Genomic DNA, 23,587 nt, shown 5'->3' with positions numbered 1-23,587 from the left:
CAAGTGTCACGTTCAAGCTCTCTGGAGTAATTTATTCACAATATGTGCATTAAACAAATCTCTGTTTCTTAGAGTCACATTATGCTTCACATATCACATTTTCAGTGTCTTCTTAACATTATAATGACTTTCAGTGTTTATGTCAATTCACAATCTGCAATAAAATAAACCTTATTTAACACATTAACTATTATCACTTGACATTCAACACACATATATAGTACATTAAACCATACTTATTAACCTTTAAAGCTTATAGAATACCTTTAAAGCTTATAGAATACCTTCATGTGCATTTGTATAGGGAAAAATATATTTTTAACTGACGCGATCACCAACGTTACATGTGCGTTTTCAGTAGGCCGCTAATCGGTCGAGCTTTTCTCTCTTACTTAAATCAAACTCAAAAGCACCCTCTGACGAACATCACTTCTCTAAAACAATTCACTTATATTATAACCACATTTCAGCATGGTTTAATTCAACTTTAAAGTGTTTTTATACATTTACAAACCTGTAACACACAGGAGAGAAACGAGGAGACAAGTGTCATCTTCAAGCTCTCTGGTGTAATGAAAAACTCGCGACTCGCACAGCTTAACACCCATCGCTCGACTCTGCCCCTAACGGTCAGGAGTAGCATTGCACACTTCTCTTTTTTTTTTTTTTTTTTACAAGGAATCACATTAAAATAAAACCCTTCCGAATGTTTCTTTTTCCAAAATAACACAATAACATATTCAAAACGAAACCAATAATTTTGAATATACCTTAAGTACAATTACAATACTAATGTGATCGTCACATATATATTAGGGCTGGGACATGACGTCGACGTCGACGCAAAATATGCGCATCGATTCGTCGACCTGTTTTTATTTCTCTAAAAAACGTTTGCAAAACGTTTACCTTATGTGCGCTGAATATACGCGATGGCCGGATCAACATTCTGTCCAACGTTATATGACCAATACAGGGGTTTTTCTGCATTGATCTTTTTTTTGGCGGCTGTCAAAGCCTTATTTGATCGGTGAGTGATGTAGAATGGAATGACTGTGCTGCGCCTGACAGGACGCGTACGAGAGAGAGCCCCGGCTGTGCGCGCACTCACAGTCTTCAAACAACACAAGCGCTTCTTGCTCTCTCTCTCCCTCATGCATATTAATCAAAATCATTAAACACGATAGAAAAAGGGCGAAACACCCAAGTTTCACGCGCGCTCGCGCACTCACAGTCTTCAAACTACACGAGCGCTGTCTTGCTCTCTCTCGCGGTCTCTCTCTCTCTTGCTGTCTCTCTCTCTCTCTCTCTCCCTCGTGCATATTAACCAAAATCATTAGACATGATAGAAAAAGGGCGGAACGCCAAAGTTTCACATGGAGCATTCGGAGATTTTTTTTCTACATGACAGGCTGCTGGCTCCCACTGTTAATTTTTATTTTTTGGAAAAGCACTCTCTGTATTAGCTTAAAGCCCTAAAGTTTACATTGGTTACTGTATTCTTTCAATTGCTCTAAACAAGTATTTTGGGTGAACTTTTTTATTGAATGCTAGACATCAAGTTGTTGTTATTTTCATCTGAAAGAATAACTTTTTTTCAGTAAGCTAGGCCCTATGTGTTCAGTAAGCTTGTTTCAGTAAGCTATGTGTTTTCAAGGCTTCAAGGTTTTATTGAATGCTATCTCTATACAAGTGCAAAGTAATGCATTCTTAGCCAGTCTTTTATTTTGTAATTTTAAGAGCAATAAACATATATTGCAATGTTAAGGAATTCATGTTTTTTTCATTCAGATATGTAAATCAACATGTATAAATTGTTAGTAGTCAATTAATGGGGAGATAATCGAAATCGAATCGGTCTGAAAAAATTAATCGTTAGATTAATCGATGCATCGAAAAAATTATCGCTAGATTAATCGTTTAAAAAATAATCGTTTTTCCCAGCCCTAGTATATATATATATATACATATATATATATATATATATATATATATATATATATATATATATATATATATATATATAAAATAACTTTTAATGGTGATTTTAATATCTCATCCAGTTTATAACAACATTCCAATCAACCAATCAGAATTGAGATATAACTTTTCAGAAAATGTCTGTTTTAGGATTACAACCTAAGTTACAACCCTTGTTAATCAGCTATCATTTCCCTCTGATTTTGGGAATAAATTATGGGTAGGTTTAGGTTTAGTGGTAGGGATTGGGTTAATATTTTTTGACATTAATGATGATCCAGGAACATGTCTTAGGTAGTAAATATGTAAATAATGGTATTCAAAGGTGCACCTTTTGATCAGAGTATATATCAGTGGTACTGTCCCAGTGACAGCTTTTGTACATTTTCATCTACCTTGTGGATCCTCTGATAACAGAAATCAAGTCAGGACCTGTTTACGTCAGTGCTGTTTCCTTCAAGGGTGTATTTAAAAGGGTGTCGATTCTTAGTCTTTCATTTCAGAAATTCTGTGAAGGCACGAGAGAAGTTTTGAAATCTTACTACACGAGGTATGACACAATCTCTCTTTTTCTATTGTAGTCATTGAATTTGAGTTATTCTGTTTCAGAGTTTTATTCCAAGGCTATATTTGTATTTCTTTAATTTTATAACTGAAACTTGTTCCACATAACCGATTTTCTTTAGGGAAACCCCGTCATGCCTTTCTTGAAGGATCATCATTCACATCTGCTCACAACATTTTTGTGTGAAATACTTCATTTGTGATCACACGTCATTTTACATGTAAATAGTTGTACTTGCTTGCCAACTGATACACCTTGCTTTGACTCGTACTGAAAACGGGAACTATGAGTTGTGTTTATGTTTCGTATTTCAATCTGTCAAGAGGGATGAAGTCTGTGGGTGCGTTTTGTTTGACATTCTTGAAAAGCATATAACGAAAATGAAAATTAGTTATCGTTTTTCTTGTCTTTTCCAGGAAAGCGCTTTAAACTTGCCAGATATTCAGTCATCAAAACTCGACATGAGGGTGCTTTCTTTTTCTTTTCGATGGGTTTTACTCTCAGCTCTTTGGATTGCAGGTAAGAGTTCATTTCCACATTGCTTTGTATATTTCTTTGTTTTGGCGACATGAAGAAATAATTAGCATTCTGTTGTGGCACGTTTATTGTGGTCGCTCTGTTAGCGTTCAGACAGCGGGAAAGAATGAATAGAGGTGATGCTTTTTCAAAAGTGAAAACTGCACATAAATAGGTTTTTATCACTGGTCGTTGAGTTAATATCTGTATCACACTGAACGAACGCTTGATTGTTTTCCTTGGCTGCCACTTACAGAATATAGTCTTCCTAAATGTTCAACAAAACCAAATGAAATGCATTGACTCAGACTGATGTTAAAATAGACTTGCAAAGATTACCCAGAAGATGTGGAGGTTTCGTTTGCAGTTGCTTCACTATATGACATGCTGACCTCGGTAGCGCGTTCTCAGCTGCGGTCATGGAACTTTGCAAAAACCACACAACTCAACGAACAACAGTGCTTAAAGTCACCCCACACAGCAAAAACTCATTGAAAAGACGTCAAAAGACGTCGTTTGCAGACGTCCAAACAACGCTAAAATTTAGTTGAAAAGTTCAAGTTGAAAAGACGTCTTTTCAAGCCTAATTACAACCGTGAATTCATTGATTATATTTATTTTTCATATTCATAATTAGTCAAAATAAAACAATTCACAAAAGTATATTGACACATTTATTGACACATTAAATACATTTTTCATGTAAAAAAAAACACTTTTTTAATCGCATCTTAAGCCTGCATTTGATTAAACAGACCGTAAAAACGTGTCAAGGTTACTAATGTAACCCTGGTTCCTTGAAGGAACGAGACGCTGCGTCGAGGACTTCGGGGAACATCCTTGACGAGACCGATTCTGAATATCGTGTGCAATCTTTCCAACGGAAGGGCGTGACGTCATGGTCAGGGTGACGTAGCGACCAGGAAGCTATAAATGCACGTGCCGCGCAGCTGGCTTCAGCTTCGAGTAGGGAAGCAAGCGCCGACAGGGATGCCGGGAGTATGGCTCTGTGACGCAGCGTCTCATTCCTTCAAGGAACTAGGGTTATATTCGTAACCTTAAGACGTTCCTTTTCAGGAACTCGAGCTGCGTCGAGCGCTTTGGGGAACGATGTGCCCACGCTGCCAGACTTCCAAATCCCTGCCTAGTGTGTATCCGAAGAGCACAGCTAAGACGAGAGAACAGAAGAGCCCGGAATGGCTCGCATATCAAGGTCATAAAATCTGACAAATGTAGAGGGCGTGGACCACCCCACAGCGTTGCAGATGTCCAAGAGGGACACGCCTGCTGAAAAGGCCCTAGAGGCCGCCATACCCCGAGTGGAGTGAGCCTTGGCTCCCAAAGGAAGGGAAGACCAGAGGACTTATAGGATACGTTGATAGCCTCGACTATCCAACGACATAGAGTTTGCATGGAGGCAGGAGAACCCTTCTTAGGAGGACTGTAGCAAACAAGCAATCGGTCAAATTTTCTCCACGGCAGCTCTGTGGACGTATGTGTCCAGTGCTCGCAATCGTTCACAATGCGGACAGTCGACCCCCTCAAGAGCCGACTCAGCGTGCTTCGATCCCAGGCAAGCCACGCACAGAATGTGTGTATCCCCACCCGTGATGTAGCGAGGGCAGGGAGGAACACACAATCTATAACGTGGCTTGGAATCGCCCCTCACATGTTTGGTCTTTGCCTTTACTTTCGGCATATTGAGCTGTTCTAGCGATATTTTAATGCTTTTAGAGACAGACAACAATAAATAGGACCAACAGGACAGACTTTTGACATGCACACACAGAGCGGCACGTGCATTTATAGCTTCCTGGTCGCTACGTCACCCTGCCCGTGACGTCACGCCCTTCCGTTGGACAGATTGCACACGATATTCAGAGTCAGTCTTGTCAGGTACATTCCCTAAAGCGCTCGACGCAGCTCGAGTTCCTGAAAAGGAACAGTAATATTGTGAAATAATTGTTTTCTATGTGGATGCATTGTAAAATGTAATTTATCCCTGTAAACTGAATTTTAAACATCATTAGTCCAGTCTTCAGTCGGTACATGATTTCAGAAAACATTATAATATAATGATTTGCTGCTCAAGAAACATTTCTGATTATTATTATCTATGTTTAAAACAGTTGTGCTGCCCAATATTTTGTGGAAATCATTCAATTTATCAGTAGTTTTTTAATAGAACTTGCAAAAGAGCAATTCAATTCAATTCAAGTTTATTTGTTCAATACAATACAAATCGTTACAAAGCAACTTTACAGAAAATTGTTTCTACAATATTTAGTAGTAGCTTATAAGTGGTGACTGTCAGTTTGTGCACGTATGACAGGATTTTTTTAGGATTTTTACAGCCAGACGATGAACATTATTAACAGCAATTATTATATGATGCAGTCAGACTTGTAGGAATATTTGTTAGTTCTGTTTGTTGATTCAGGGTTAGCATCATCTGAGGTCCTCTGAGGTGTCAGCATCATCTCTTCTCAGGTGTTCTGGATCCAGACTGGAGCTTGTGTAAATCCCATGGCAAAACATAGAAACAAATAGAGACATCATTAGCATAGCTGCTGTTCCAACAAAGTAACATTATGTGATGGTGATGGATTGTAACGTGGTAGAAGGCTAGTTAGGTACGCAGGAGCTAAACCATTTAGGGCCTTATAAGTAAGTAATGATAATTTGTAACTGATACAGAACTTAATAGGTAGCCAGTGCAAAGACTGTAAAATTGGGGTAATATGATCATATTTTCTTGACCTGGTAAGGACTCTAGCTGCTGCATTTTGGACTAAATGTAGCTTGTTTGTTGAAGAAGCAGGACAACCACCTAGAAGTGCATTACAATAGTCCAGTCTAGAGGTCATGAATGCATGAACTAGCTTTTCTGCATCAGAAACAGGTAACATGTTTCATAGCTTGCCAATGTTTTTAAGATGGAAGAATGCAGTTTTTGTAACATGGGAAATATGATTTTCAAAAGACAAGTTGCTGTCTAATATAACACCCAGAGTTTTGACTGTAGAAGAAGTAACAGTACATCCGTCTAGTTGCAAATTGTAATCTACAAGATTCTGTCTACTGTTTTCTTGGTCCAGTAATTAATATCTCTGTCTTCATTAATATCAAATTTAATTGGAGAAAATTATAGATTATCCAATCTTTTACATTTTTAACACACTCTGTTAGCTTAGATAATTTAGAAGTTGAATCTGGTCTCGTTGAGATATATAGTTGAGTATCATCAGCATAACAGTGGAAGCTAATTCCGTATTTTCTAATAATATTACCAAGGGGCAACATGTATATTGAAAATAGAAGGGTACCTAGGACGGATCCTTGTGGCACTCTATATTTTACTGGTGATAAATGAGATGACTCCCCATTTAAATAAACAAAATGGTAGCGATCGGACACTTAGGATCTAAACCATATTAAAGCCTGCCCTTATATACCTGTATAGTTTCGTAATCGATCTATGTATTGATTCTTTTTGGCGGAAGTGAAGAACTGCAAGCTTTGAAAGTTATATCTTCTAAATCCAAATTTTGTCAGACATACTGACGTATACAGTAGATTATACAGTAGACTAACATATTGACCTACATTTGCTCTTACCCTGATTTATATATTTTGTTTAAATTACAAGTAGTTGTCACTAAACAGGGTGAATTTAATGACAAGGCGTAAAATTTGGTTCATGCATTAAAACAGTAATTAGTCCCATACTAGCAAAATGTATTTAATTTTTTCCTCTTCAAGGGAGTGAGACGCAATACACAGATCTCAGAACTTATACCATCAGTGCTGGTCTCGCATTTAAGCTTGAGTGCAGTGAAACACAGAATGTGAGCTGGAGCCGTGTTCCTGATCAGAGGCTGGAAAGCATCAGTGGAATAAACATTCAGGAAAATGCGCTATGGTTTCTACCTGCTGACCTCTCCCACAGCGGATCCTACTCCTGTCTCACCAGGTATGATGCAATTCACAAAGTTGTTTAGTTTTGTCCCAATAAGGTCCTTTGAATGAACATTGAATACTCGGCATTGATGTTTTAAGCTGTTGTATGAAGGTAAAATGACGTCATAAAGATTTGCATGCGCGGGGTAATATTTGTGGAATTGTAGGAAGTTTTTCTTGCACTTAAATCACAATTTACACCTTAACAAAGCTTCTCTTGCGCATGGAAATTTAATTTATGCTTACATTCTTATGTACACTTTAGCCTTTAAAGGTGCAATCTGTCATGTCTGGCAAAAAAATCAAGTCATACTCCACATTCCATACCAGATGGGGGCAGTATGCCTCAATAAAGTGAATTGGTCTACTCTAGAGTAACAAACGAGAAACGGCATAGTCCCTATGCTCCGCCCCTACCTTCACAACAACCCTACAGCCATAGCCGAAGCCAAAGAGGACGTTTTGCCTCCAGAGGAAAGTTGGGTGATGTCAAGTGATTTTGAAACATGACATCTTCAAGCTACTCCCCTTCACCTTTACCAGTGAATATGTTCCTATTCGTTTTGTTCATATTACATTTTGAGTTGTATATACACATTATTTGAATTAAATTAATTTGACAACAGCATTCTGTCAACATCATTGGTCAACATCAGACAGCTGATGTTGACCAAGCTAGCGCCAACCAACGTAACCAGAGCTGCCAACTCTCAAGCATTCACCGTGAGACACACGCAATTGACTCTTTTCACAAGCTTTCAAGCCACACATCAATTTTCTCACGTACAGAAAAACCACGAAGCAAAGAGGACACGGAGACCAACAGACTAGACAGAGCAGGTTAATTATGATATAAAAAAATGGGTAAGTTATAGCTAGCTAATTATCAAACGCAGCTACGGTTAGCCATCGCTAACATTAGCACGTTTATCGAACAGCCTTCGATACATTTCTATGTTATAACTTCCCAAAAAAAAATAACCAAACATATAAAACAAACTTCTAGCGAAATACTAACAGCATCTAACTTACCAATCCAAAAGAAATGTTGCAAGTTCGGTGTCGAACCTCATTTCTTTCAGGTCCATCAGTTGGTTTACTCTGTTGTTTACTCTGGTTTGGCTCCTTTTCTTATCGGATTTGATTTGTGATTCCGAGCGCGGTTGTTTCCCTGTAGCGGGTGGTGGTCTCTTGCCAAGGGCTTCAGTCATCCTTCCGCTCTCTTCCCTGAACTGAAATGAAGTAGTGGGCTGTACTTTCCACACGATTGACATCAGGTTCAGGTACGCCCACAAGCCGTGCGAGTTATTCGTGTATTGCAGGTTGGCTGGTGGTTATGTTGCCCGCATACCGCCTCCCATGGCCGAAACTGGTATTATGACACCTGTCGGGCTGGGGCTAGTAATGCTAATGCTAATTAAGGTTGATATCTCTGCAGTAATATAACTTGACATTTTTTTTAATGACATCATCGCCCTTATTTCTTTTGATTCTTTTGATGCGTGTAGGTCATTTTTTGGATATTTTTACCTCAATTTTTGCACATGGCACCTTTAAATATTACCCTGCACATGCAAATCTTCATGACGTCATTTTACCTTCATAGTGCTGTATGTAGGATAGACACTGAGTGGTTGAACTAGGTATTGCAGTCAAAATTAAAAATATCGGAGAGTTTTTTTCACCCGACCCCTCCTCCTGAGACTTGATGCTCACACAGGTTGCCAGATTGATGAAACAAACAGGAACGAGTGCACTTGATGATAAATGAAATTAAATACACTGTTTTCTGCCATGCATGCAACTAGCATGTTTCTTAAATATCTGCAAACGTATGGTATTTTTATGCTTTAGTAGAGTCAAAATCTTACATAAAGCACCTTTAAGTTCAGATGGTTAAACCATCAATCAATCTGTTCAGAATAAGCCGTTTATGCAGTTTTGTTTTCACTAGGATGGAAGTTCTGAAACATTACAGTATTGTACCATGATGCTTTATTTTTTTGATTACTGAAATCTTACTGAAAAACATGTTGGATACTTGTTGTGAAAAAATCCTCGGATCAAATTATACAAAATGAGGTATAGAGCATAAAGATGCAAACATAAATTAAAAACGGTAACACTTTCCTTTATATATAATGCACTATAAAAGTATTTTTAATGCATTCATTTTGCATTGTAGTTATAATTCATTGCATGATCTCATTGCTATTTGTAACCAGAGTTATAATAATACTTATCTGTTAATTATTGCACTTTCAGAAAATATAATGCATTAAAACATGTAACAAGAACATATTTTAATGAATTACATCTTTGGTTACAATTATTTATCAAAATATTTAATGCATTACAACATACATGAATGCATTATATATAAAGGCTTCAAACTAAATATTATGAAAAGCACCTTTGCATTGTATGTTCTCTGTTCAGTATACCCTCATTGCCATTCTTTCATCCCAACTGTTGTTCTATATTGCAGAAATGGCAATGAAACCTGGAAAACAATATTTGATGTCTCCGTTGAAAATAAAACATGCCCCAGGTTGAACAGAAAAAAAGAATTAATGAGCACAAAGGACATCACTTGTTTGCTTCCACACATCTTTGAGATAGACCCTCAGGCTCAAGTGACCTGGAGAAATGTAAGACACAATCATAAACGGATCTGAATTCAAACAATTACTGCATAGGACCAACATGCTAAAAATGACAAAAATCTTTAAACTAATAGTTTATGCAAAACAATGAAAATTCGCTGAAAATGTCCTCACCCTCAGGCCATCCAAGATGTAGATGAGTTTGTTTCTTCATCAGATTTGGAAAAATGTAGCATCACATCACTTGCTCAGCAATGGATCCTCTTCAATGAATGGGTGCCATCAGAATAAGAGTCAAAACAGCTGATAAAACCATCACAATAATCCACAGCACTCCAGTCCATCAGTTAACATCTAGAGAAGCCAAAAGCTGCATGTTTTTAAGAAACAAATCCATGATCCATCATTAAGACGTCTTTAACTTCAAATCATTGTTTCTGTTTAAAATATGAGTCCTCTAACCACAATAATGCTTCCTTCAAATGGAAAAGTCATCTGGTCTGAATCAAGAGAGAAATCTGCACAGATGTCAAACAAATGTGGCTGGATTTTGATGTGAGAGACAACAGGATATGACTTTGTTTTACTGGAGGAAGCGTTATTATGGATTATGGATTTATATTTTAGCTGGAAGCAACAGTTTAAGGTTAAAAACATCTTAATGATGGATTTATTTCTTTTGTCTTCACAAGACATAATTGATAGGCTGGAGTGGATTATTTGGGGATTATTGTGATGTTTTTATCAGCTTTTTGGACTCATTTTCAAAAAACATCTAAAGACTCATCTTTTTCGCCAGCACTTAACCAACTAATACTAGCACTTACCTTTTCCTCTCTTGTCTTTCATATTTAAAAAACAAAACAAAAAAACACCTGGCTATGTGTTCTGTACTAGACTAACTGAGACTGGTGATGGCACTTGTATACTGTTGTTGTTCTCTTGTTGATCTGATTGCTTCTGTTGTTTTCATTTGTAAGTCACTTTGGATAAAAGCGTCTGCTAAATGATTAAATGTAAATCTCATTCTGACGGCACCCATTTACTGCAGAGCATCTATTGATGAGACACTGATGCAATGTTACACTTCTTCAAATAGGATAAATAAACCAAATCACATCTTGGATGCAAATATACGTGTTAAAGTTAAAGTTTTCACTTTTGGATGAAATCTTCCTTTAATGCTTCTCTTGTGATTAAGATTACTTTTTTTATAAATAGCAAACAAAAAAGACACCAAAACATTGCTAAAGTCATCAGTATGTCAAGCTTAGTTGTTTTGGGAGTTCCTTACAAACATGGAATTATAACTTAGAGCACTTTAACTTTCCCATTTAAACATAATCACTGCTAAATCCATGCATGTCTTTACATGTACAGTACATTGTAATTGTTTTGACTGCTAAATGGTTTGTTTTTCTCTCTCTTTAGAACTGCCACCCACTCAATGTCACAAACAGTAAGGTTTTACCGATAAACAGATCCAAAGACATGATTGGACTCTATACATGCTTTGTGAGCTTTACTTTTGGAGGGCAGAATTACTCTGCTGCCCAGACTACAGAAATCTACAGCCGCTCTAAGGATTATGGTAAATTACTATTTGAAATTTAAAAGGATTCTAAAGGCTCTGTTTCAAATCCTATAGTGAGTTGCATGCCTATTAGCTTAGTCTACTATTATAATACACTCTTGAGGGAACATAAAGTATGTCCAGTACCGTAAGGCTCAAAATAAAAGGTATCTTTCTGCCTTATTTAGCCATAATGGTTCACACACACACACGCACACACACACACACATTTTATTTCAGTTAGTTGCTTTTCTTATTTTCATTCAGTTTAACTTGATTTTTGGTTTTAAAATAAGTAAAACTAAAAAAAAACAAATATATATACTGTATATACATATAAAAAAAGACAAAATCAGACCACAGTTTTATTAAAATTTTAACTGAAATTAAAATATAAATATATAAACTATTTCAAAATGCTAATAAAAACTATAATAGTATCTCAGTTAAACCAAAATAACCCTGCTTAGAATCCATTGAGAAAAACATCTAGTCAACTACATTTGATGATAAATAATAATAAAGGCTTTATTAATATTTACTTCGGACCAAGAGATGGAAGTATAAAGCTGAAGTGAAAATGTTCAGATTGAGAGAGTTTCTGTGCTTTGATCAATGATGCAATAAATGTGTTTCGTTAACAGTGGTGACAAAGCCTGAAATCATCTACCCAAAAGAAGAAACACAAAAAGTAACACTTGGTGAGTGATAATGATGACGATGATATTGTAACTTGTGTCATTTAATCCCTTCTGCTGATGTTTGTGTGCATTCAGTTCTTAATTCATTTATTTGTGTTTTAAAAGAATAGTTAACCAAAGATGGAAACAGTTTGCTCCCCCTCAGGCCATACAAGATAAGGATGAGGTTGTTTCTTCATCAGATTTGGAGAAATGTAGCATTGCATCAGTGTCTCATCAATGGATGCTCTGCAGTGAATGGGTGCCGTCAGAATGAGAGTCCAAACAGCTGATAAAAACATCACAATAATCCACAAGTAATCCACACCACTCCAGTCCATCGGTTAATCTCTTGAAAAGACAAAAACTGTGTTTGTAAAAATGTTTTTAACTTTAAACTGTTGCTTCAGTCCAAGATACGAGTCCATAATCTATAGTAATGCTTCCTTCAGTGAAAAAGTCCTCAGGGCTGAATCAGGAGAGAAATCTGCACAAATCAAGCATCGTTTACAGGGCAAAACAGTTATATATATAAATGTGTGTGTGTCTGGATTGTGATGAGAGAGAAACCATGATTTGGACTTTTTCACTGAAGGAAGCATTATTATGGATTATGGAATTATAAAATGGATTACTGAACTGAAAGCAAAAGTATGAAGTTAAAAACGTCTTAAATCTGATGAAGAAACAAACTACATTTTGGATGTCCTGAGGGGGAGTACATTTTCATTTTGGGGGGAAACTAGCCCTAAATTCGACAAATGAATTGGAATTTTAATTCTGATCAAGCCTGATGTAAATGAGCATGTGCAGTATGTGTGTGAAGAGCACAGTAACGTTCATGTCATCAGGGGTGGATTTTATTATTTGGGGGCTCCAGGCAAAATATAGGAATCGGGCTCTATATATTTGCACACACTTACCTAGATCAGCCTTGAGGCTCCTTTTTTGTTGTGATGCTTGCTGCTGCACAATGGTGCCCAACATTTGTGTCCACATATTTTTTTTTTTTTTTTCATGTACATGTTATTATGGCTTTCTTTCATGCTGTCGACCACAAAAAAAGCAATCGACCCATTTTCACAAAAAAGCAGTTTTCACAAAATTAAAAGAAATTATAAAATGAGAAACATCACAATTGAGACACAGAAGAGATAAGTTGGACGTATAAATTATGAATTAATTAAAAAAATGGGGTTATGTTGGTGGATTTTCACATTGTTGACATGGAAGGTCAGAAATACAGCGCTTTCCCCGGTAATAAAGCAACGCCGCTCATAAATGCTTTTTTATTCAATAAAATAAAAATGTCAACAACTTTTCTGAAGACAGCTGGTTCCCTTTCTTCATTCATTCATGTAAAAATTTTGTGAATTAGTGAGAATGAGAAAAACATAGCCTATGTTGAGGAGGAAAGTCAACTGAAGAGTTACCAGCGTACGCCTGTGTGCCAAAGGTTGTCTAATTCTAAACTTATTTTAACGACAAATTTAAATGAAAAAGAAAAAAAAATGAAATGTAAATTTTACATTTACACACCTAAAAATTATATCAACCAAACAAGAAACTGCGTATGCATACTCTAATTGGGTCCTTTATATGTAAGCGGCATTTAAAACAATAAACATATGATACACACTGTCATACAATATTTCAATACAGATTAGAATACATGATATTTTCATTTCCTACAAGCAGGGTACACGAGAAGTCTGTTCAACTTGGACACGCAGACAGTTGTCGTGGTGATAAACACTGTAAAAAGCAACCGTGTATGTGTCAGTGCTTAATGCGCATCCCTTATATGAAAAGCATTTTAGGGGATTCTTGGTATTTGTGGGCCCACAGCAATTGCCTACCTTTGCCTAATGGGTAAGTCCACCTCTGCGTGTTATTACAGGTGAAAGTTACATTCTGAACTGCAAAGCTCTTGTTTGGAAGAACGACGGTGGAGAAACTCTTATCTACTGGTATAATGGCTTAAAAAATCTCGAACTGGACTACAACATAAGTATGTAAGTACATTTGCCATAGACTCCTTATGCATACATACTGTACATCTATCCATATTAGCTGTTTCAATAACTAATCGAAAAGTCTACCATGATGCTTTAAGCTTGATGTCGACCAGTCGCTATAGAGGTCCTATAGAGGGCGCAACAGGATAAGAAATCTTTGAAGGACTTACACATTTACGCTCCGTTTCCATCATTTAAAATGACAAATAAATGCATACTCTGAAAGCACTCCACAAGACGTGTGCTGATATTACTGGATGCTCAAAATTGAATAGGAGAATGCATGTTTTAAACAGCGTATTGTGCAGGTAAGTTAATCGCTTTTCTAATCTAATGCGCTGCTGCACTGTAATGCACTCACATAGGCTACAGACAGTAGTGTGTACATCACACACACAGAATCATGCGCAGAAATGTAAAGTCAACACTGTTCTGTAATTTCTCAATAAATAGCTTAGAAACAGAAAAGTTTAAGCATCTGTTTCTTAATAACTAAATCCCACAGCTTTACTACTAGTAGAGAGATGCTGCCAGGTAGAATTAATTCACACACGCAATCGCTCTCACTAATGCATTCATATGAATGAAATCTTTACTGTACTACTTTATCTGTATCTGATTTAGAACGAGCAGAAATCTGTGAGAAATATAACAACCAAAAATATAACAAAGACAAAAGATATGATAAAAATGAGCTGTTATAGGAGCAATAGCCATGTGGGTAGCGCTGTGTCATATGCCATAGCTGTGCTTTTATATGAAAATAAGCTGAAAATACTCTAACTGAAAAACCTTTAGTGCTTTTCTATAGTATTAAGCCTCAAATGTCAACTGCACATCATAATGGTTTCTTCTTTAAATTATATATAAATTATAAAAAAGTAAAAATATGAATGGTATATTAAATATTGATATTAAATATATGTATACATTATATGAATATGTATTGTGATGGGGTGAAGAAGCACACGACATGAGGATCAAGGTAAGTTCCCCGAAGGGTCGATTGTATTGTGATGGAGAAGGGGGAAATAGCCAACGTGAGGGGTTTCCGGTGCTCGGTGCTCTGTCTTCTCTTCTCATTCGGTGCGCAGTGCTGTGTGGGTCCGTGAAGTCCGTGTCCTTTGTGGGCTGGCGGTCACATGCTGCTGTCTGGAGGGAAACACAGAGAATTGTTAGCCGAGTCTTTTGGAGACATCTCTCATCTTTGTGTTCGTCGACGCTGCTTATAAAGCCCGTCCCTGATGGGCTGCAGGTGTGACAGCTCACCCCGTAATGAGCAGGTGCAGGTGTGCCTGCTCTGTTTCCAGGGCGACGCTGATGAGAGCTCGGGACACGCGTCACAGTATATATTGCATGTAAATACATGTAAATATTTAGATCCAAGATGGCGCCGCACATGGCTGCTTCAGTGCTTGGCTCTCCAGTGTTTGTACTGTTTTTGTTCGTTTTTCCTGTTTTTTGTTTAACAAACACGAAATCTCCTGTAATTTTTTTTCTTTTTTTTTTTGTGTTTTTTTTTTTTTTGTCTGTGTGTTGTTGTCTCTGTTTACTGGAAGCTTATGTCACTAAAACAAATTCCTTGTATGCGCAAGCATACTTGGCAATAAAGCTCTTTCTGATTCTGATTCTGATTCTGAATATTTTCAAATATATACATGCCTGTCTGTATTTATATATTCATAATTAATATACACAGTATATGCACACATATATAAATAAAAATGTATTTTGGATGCGATTAATCATGTTTAATCATTTTACGGCATTAATATATGTATAATATAATATGTATGTATGTATGTATATGAATATATATACTGTAGATAGAGATGTTTTTGATGATGTCCAACCACTTTGTTTCTGCATGTCTCTTTTCATCAGTGTGAAAGAGGGGGAGCGGGACTATATGCTGTCTACTCTATACATCCCAGAAGTCACAAAAGAACATTTATACAATAATTTCACCTGTGTCGTTTCGCACCCTGCAGGTTCAGATTTTGGAAATGTCTTGCTTATTCCTGGTGAGCTCTAGTTAATCTTTTACTCTTGTACATTATTAGTAAAAGTCTCCTCTTTTCTAACCTGCTTTCTGGTCTTTCTCTCTCCAGTGAGTCAGAATGAACGTTATTACTGGATCGGTGTTGGTCTGGAGTCGATCTGGTTCTGGCTTACAGGGCTGTTTGCTCGTCTTCTGCCATAAGCAGTGGTATGTTTTTTTTTTCTTGCTTTCAAGTAGATTGACTTCAATTACCATGTCACTGGTTTAGTTTTAAGTGAACATATTTTACTGTAACTGCCTATATATACTTATTCTTTCAGTTGCACAAAACCATCACATTTAAAATTTACTAATTATTAATATTAAATATTATTATAAAATGTACATTATATACTGTATTATAATTAATATAAGTATTACAACTATACAGTGTGTATATATATATATATATATATATATATATATATATATATATATATATATATATATTGTATTTTTTGCATTGTGTTATTATTTCAATAACAGTTATGGACATTTAAAAATGTTATTCTCATTATTTTAATGTATTCGAATGATTTTTTTTTATTATAATTGTTTACTTTAATACAGTATTTCTGTTTTAAGTAAACCAAAATTAAACATATTACAAAAAAATACTATAATAATTTGTTACAATTTCAATAAATTTTGAAATTATGAGAGTTTTAAATATATTATGAGAATTAAACTAACTGAAAAGGAATGAAAAGTCCTTATATAATTCCCAGCTTTAATTAATATGTGTAATTCTTTACAAATTCATCACATTAAAAATGATTAAACAAACCTGCATGAATTGCATGATTTTATGATTCAAGTATATATCTGCTATTCACTGTAATCCAACAATGTGATGATTTTGTGAACAAACCAGTTACACATATTTATTAAAGCTGGGAAACATATGACACAAAGTATAACCCTGTAAAAAAAAAAACAAAGTTTGAATTAAATAACTGAACATTCTTAATTGTAAAGATTTTATATTGTTTATGCAGCATTTGATAATGTCTATGCATTTGTATTACACAGCTTTAATATAAACTAATAAACCTAGTGTGATGCAAATTTGTCAGTCATGCAGAAATTAAACTGGTCAGGTTTCTGTAATAGTACTAAATAAAACTAACAACTATGCTTTTATAAACTATGCCTTGATTTCGAATGCAGAAACATGGCATCTATGTTTGATAAATGTGCATCATAATTAGTTTATAAAAATTCTGTAATCCAGTGTTAGTTTATTATCTTTGAGATACTCTTATGATTTTTATTCAAATTTAGAAATAGTTTTAATAAGTATTTTTTTGTATTTTCATATATATATATATTATTCTGAGCCCTTCAATATTTCTCAAATTATCACAGATTATTCGCTATTGTTTAGAAAATGGTAATAAAATACGACAAGTTAAACTGTCAAAAAAATTTTTATCTTAATAATGTCAGATGACTTTGATAGAAAGGTACATAACAAAACATGCTCAGGTCAAAGTGTCAAATCAATTTTTTGGTACCAAATTTGTATAAATTTTGTATGGAAATTTTAAATGCTATTCAAATACTCTAATACTTCAGGCCTAAGTATCTCCTTGACTGTTTGTTGAAGCACAATCATACAAAAAAACAAGTGTTTGACATTAATCGACTCTCTTTTTCAGCGGTGCACGAAGTCATTGCTGACACAAAGCGGCAGAAGAGCCCAGAGATCTGTTTGACCACAGTATAATCTACACAAGTATATAAACTCCTTATGAAGTGTGTATTGATAACACCACTCAAGAAACACAACAATGCACACTTACTGTACACTGAAAAAAATTACTAAATAAAAAGCTAAAAGCAATTTTTTTTTTTTTTATGTGAAGTTAGTCAACTACATTTGTTTCTTTAAATGTAGCTCAAATAAATGGATTCCAACCACTTAAAAAAAATCAATTGTAAATTCAATTAATCTTTTTATCAGCGTAGGGGCTGTTCACACAGACTGCGTTTTTCCACTCCAATGTGCCACTTTTCCATTGTTTTCTATGTAAACACGCTAGAAGATTGCATAGGACCATTGAGCATTGCATTTTTTAGACACTGTGTCAAGTTTCAACTTTTACACACAGCGCTGCTCATGAGTGTCAGTTCCAAAACAGTCGACCAATCAGACCCCGGAGGCGGGGCAAGCGCTTCAAGGTTTTGTTTACAGTAGCAAGTAGTAGTTTTATTTGACGGAACATGGTTTAGGAGGAATTCTGCGCTACACTTTTTAAAGTCCCCATGAAATCAAAATTGTTGAAAAGTTTTTTGGCTTTTAGTATGAATATGTTAGCCTTAACGTAATCTCTCAGCTAGTGTTCTCCAAAACAATGACAAAATTTGCATTTACAACATCTAAGCATTCAAACCTTGCAGTGTGTCACTTATGCCAATATGGATCAATGCTTTTGAGGACATTACTCTGTACTTCAGCTTCCCGTCAAAATTTCTGTCCAATCAAATGCTGGAATCTGAAGCATACCACCGCTTATAAATAGAGGCTGAAGCGGTGAAGCTTAAGTGGTGAAGCTTTTTTTTTCTGTTTTCTGTACGGTGAATGAGGATAGGGAAGGATTCAGGTATAAATATAGCTGCAAGCAGCAATTACGGGGCCAAGCACTCAACCGGCAAATTGAGGAGCTAAGCATGGCATGGAGCATCATACCAAACGCAACAATGAGCAATTACAGCAATTTTAGGATGATTGTAATTGAAAAGGCTGAAAAATCATAAATTCAACCACTAGTAATATGATTAAATTGCTTACCACTTTTGAACAACAGGTGGTGCTGTAATCAAATCATTTTGGTGTGTTCTGTGTGCGGTGTCAATGGCACACACAATGTTTGGTGTCAATATGCCAAAGCATTGCAGAGCTACAGCCTGAAGGGTCATTTTGGCATCATGCCTCAAATTCGTCGATGTGGTATGCGACAACGATTTTGTCTATCGACACGAAATCCATAACATGTTGTCAGCACAGACTGAAGATCATCTGATTCAAATTTGGTGAAAATCGGACCTACGGTTTATGAGGAGTTCGAAAGAGTCGGTTTTCAACATAAATCAAAATGGCGGACCGGAAGTTCATTTTATTCTGGCATGTTTGGTGTCTATGTTGTTGGCATAAGCCAGGGAATATTTTGAGTCCAGTTTCATTGCAATAGGCTAATTGCATTAAAAAAGTTATTAGCATTTTTAAAAGTGTAATTATTCATGGTTAATGAATGGTTTATTACTCTTGACCAATAGGTGGCGCTGTTACCGAATTTATGTGGCATGGTCAGTTTGAGGTGACAATAACAGATACAAAGTTTGGTGCAATTATGACAAAGCTTTGCAGAGATACAGCCTCAAATGCATTTTGGCATCCTTCCAGCAAATTCATTGGTGTGCTAAATGAGAACCGTTTCGTATATAAACATGAAATCCATAAGTTTTGGCCAATGGGGTCTGAAGATGATCTGTGTCAAATTTAGTGAAAATCGGACTAACGGTCTAGGAGCAGTTCGAAAAAGTAGATTTTCGACATTAATCAAAATGGCGGACAGGGAGTTCAGATTTCCTACTAAAAACTTGGTATGTCTATTGTCAGCACAACCCAAGGAATATTTTGAGATCAGTTTCATTACAATAGCCTAATGCAATCTAAAGTTATTAGCATGTTTGTAAATTTCATAATTAAAGGTTAACGAATGGTTTATTACTCTTGGACAATAGGTGGCGCTGTTACCAAATTTATGTGGCATGGTCAGTGTGAGGTGACGATGACACATACAAAGTTTGGGGCAAATATGTCAAAGCTTTGTAGAGATACAGCCTCAAATTCATTTTGGCACCCTTCCAGCAAATTCGTTGATACGCTAAATGAGAACCATTTCGTGTATCAACAAATTTTGCCAGCATGTTCTGAAGATGATTCATGTCAAATTTGGTGAAAATCGGACTAACGGTCTAGGAGGAGTTCAAAAAAGTAGGTTTTCAACATTAATCAAAATGGCGGACAGGAAGTATAGCCAATTTTGGCATAATTGGTATCAATGTTCTCGGCATGACCCAAAGAATATAGGGAGACCATTTTAATATCAATAGTCTAATATATTTAAAAGTTTTTAGCATTTTTGTGATATTTCATTATAACTTAAGGTGGCGCTACCACCAAACTTTTTGAGTACCTTCAGGGCATGGAGCCGAAGATTTTTGTAATTATTTTTGTAATGATACGATGCTGCGTTCAAAAAATACAGCATTTTAAAACATAATGCAAAATGGCCGATGCCTAAAATGGCTGACACGGGAAAATTGGATAGCATTCGACTCGAAATGACTCACTGAATCTAAAGAGACCAGTTGTGTGATTTTTGGCCAAACCATTCAGAAGTTATAAGCTAAAATATGCATTTATAACACACACCAGGTCATGCTTGTTATAACAGGTCATGCTTGTTATAACACACACCAAGTTTGGTCTCAATATTCCAAACCGTTGCCGAGATTTTGACATTTCGTCAAATTTGTTCACGTATCATTTGAGAACAGGTGGACGAATCAACTTGAATTCCATAACTTTTTGCTATCATTGTCTGAAGATTATTTGAGCCAATTTTTTTGTGAAAATCGGACTAATCGTCTAGGACGAGTTCGAAAAAGTAGGTTTTTCGAAAAATTGAAAATAGCGAAAAAACTAAACCTTGTGATTTTTGAATTTTGGGGTTCATTCGACTTGGCATGAGCCAAGGATTCAGAGGAATTCTCACCATTAAATGACCAGCATGATGGCATGCAAGTGTTTAAATCCACGTACTTTGCTTTTGTTTAGTCTATACTTATCACCACCATCAAAAGGCAGCAGGTGCATAAATACACTTTTGTTTACTCCATGTAGTTCTGAGAGCTGAGGTGTACATTTTGATTTTCTCAAATACATCAAGGTAAGTGCGCAAAGGTCTCTCTCACACACCCTCTCTCTCTCTCTTTCTCACACACACACACATACACACACAATATAATATGCTGTTATACTCCATATAGCTTCATATACAAGTCAGAAACTAAGCTGTTTTTAAAAAAAAATTACGTATTTAAAATGAATTTAAAAAAGTTAAAAATAGAAAATAATTTTACATAAAATACAGTGAATACGTAAAATACAGTGCAATCAATTCGGACATCGCACAGTGCTAATTCAGTAAATGCACAGCTAAACAGATGAGTTTTGAGTCTGGATATAAATGTGGCTAATGTTTTAGCACATCTGATCTCTTCTGGAAGCTGATTCCAGCATAATAACTAAAAGCAAACTCCCCTTGTTTTGTGTGAACCCTTGGTATTACTAACTGACTCGATCCTAATGATCTGAGTGCTCTGTTAGGCTTATATTTAGTGAGCATATCTGCAATGAATTTGGGTCCTAGGTCATTGAGTGATTTGTAAATGAGTAAACATACTTTAAAATCAATCCTAAATGTAACTGGAAGCCAGTGTAAGGACCTGAGGACTGGTGTGATATGCTCAGATTTTCTGGTTCTAGTCAGAATCCTGGCAGCGTTCTGGATGAGCTGCAGCTGTCTAATGGTCTTTTTGGGAAGGCCGGTGAGGAACCCTTTACAATAGTCCACCCTGCTGGTGATAAAGGCATGAACTAGTTTCTCCAAGTCTTGACTGGAAACAAAACATCTAATCCTTGCAATGTCTTTTATATGAAAGTATGCTGATTTAGTTACTGCTTTGACATGACTACTGAAACTAAGGTCTGTCTTCAGAATCACAGCAAGATTCCTGACTTGATTTTTAGTTGTTTGACCTCTAGAGTCAAGGAATGCATTCACATTGAAAACTTCATCTTTGTTTCCAAATGCAATGACTTCAGATTTTTGCTTGTTTAACTGAAGAAAGTTCTGGCACATCCAAATGTTAATTTCATCAATGCATTGGCAGAGGGAGTCAATGGGGCTGTAGTCATTTGGAGATAAGGCTAGTTAAATCTGGGTATCATCAGCATAACTATGATATACAATTTGGTTCTTTTTCATTATTTGACTGAGTGGGAGCATATACAGGCTAAACAAGAGCGGTGTTAGAATCGAGCCTTGTGGGACTCCGCATGTCATGGACGTCCACTTAGACTTATACTCTCCTAGACACACATAATAGCCTCTCCCTTCTCAGTATGACCTGAACCATTTGAGTACCATCCCAGAAAGCCTGATCAGGTTTTCCAGTCTCTCTAGTAGTATGTTATGATCGACAGTGTCAAACGCAGCACTGAGATCTAGTAATACCAGAACTGATATTTTGCCAGAATCAGAATTTAAGCAAATATCATTTATTATCTTAATGAGCGCTGTCTCTGTGCTGTGATGTGGTCAGAAACCATAAAATAATATACCATGAACTAAACCATAAACTTAAACTAATAATTAATACAATTAATACAAAACTAATAAAAATGACAAAACACAAACAAAATTACACACCAAAAATAGCTTTGTTCTTATTTATATATAGTTGTTATACATTTGTGACCCTGGACCATAAAACAGTCTTTAGTATAAATTTTTTAAATTGATAGTTATATATGAAAGCTGAATAAATAATCTTTCCATTGATATATGGTTTGTTAGAAGGACAGTATTTGGTCGAGATACAACTATTTGAAAATCTGGAATCTGAGGGTGCAGAAAAATCAAAATATTGAGAAAATCATCTTTAAATTCAAAATTAATTCTTAGCAATGCATATTACTGATCAAAAATGAAATTTATGATATATTTACGGTAGAAAAATAAAAAATATCTTCATGGAACATTATCTTTACTTAATATCCTAATGAAAAATAAAAATAGATTGTTTATAAAATATAGGATTTGTTATTTGTTAAATGTCTGCATTGTATCGCGTGTGTTGAATATAAATAGAGTTTCTGGGAGTATAAAGTCATGGGATAGCATTTAGAGTTTTGAAGCTTTGAAAAGGACAAAAGCACCATAAAAATAGTCACGCATGTCATGTCAGAGCATGTCAGCCCATTTCAGCAGTCATGCTTTTCTCAATGATAATGTAATCTGATCATCATGTAAAGAATTGCATTTCTCCCACTTAGAGTTGCACTTGGTGACCATTACCGTGGCAACTTGTTTTGGTGACAAGTATACATCTGTGAAAAAAAAGCAAACATCAAACCGTCAAGCTTTTCTTCTGTTTCCGTGAATCTAAAACCCAGTCAGAACATATAATATTGATTATATGAGAAATAAGAGAACTTTACCAATCACATTCCAAGGAGAGAAGTGAAAACATCCTTTAAGGTAAAAGTATCTGAAAAATGCAAGCAGCTGAAGTCAGTTTTATTCTTCTGTAATATTGTATTATATATTACTTTAAATATATATATTACTTCTGCAAAAGTTTCTTTCTTAGTTGTGTTAAAGTAACAGTTTTTCTAAATATGTTTGTGTATTTTATACAGGAAGAGGCTATATTTGTTTTTCTTTTTTTAATTGTTAGTCTGTGTAAACAGGCTAGAAAGATGTCTTTGACCCACTGCATTCAGTTTCACTGTGAGAACACAAGAGCACGTCCTATGTGAACTTTGAAGAATAAGATGAGTTTTACTTGCAAA

General features: G+C 35.7%; 1 pseudogene; it reads left to right on the top strand.

Moving 5' to 3' along the window:
* The first annotated feature begins 2,456 nt into the window (after window positions 1–2,456).
* LOC132094808 (interleukin-1 receptor type 1-like) lies at window positions 2,457–16,317 on the top strand (annotated as a pseudogene).
* Window positions 16,318–23,587: the final 7,270 nt, after the last annotated feature.

This window comes from Carassius carassius, chromosome 19, assembly GCF_963082965.1.
Source record: "Carassius carassius chromosome 19, fCarCar2.1, whole genome shotgun sequence".
NCBI lineage: Eukaryota > Metazoa > Chordata > Actinopteri > Cypriniformes > Cyprinidae > Carassius > Carassius carassius.
This window is presented reverse-complemented; position numbering and strand designations above follow the sequence as displayed.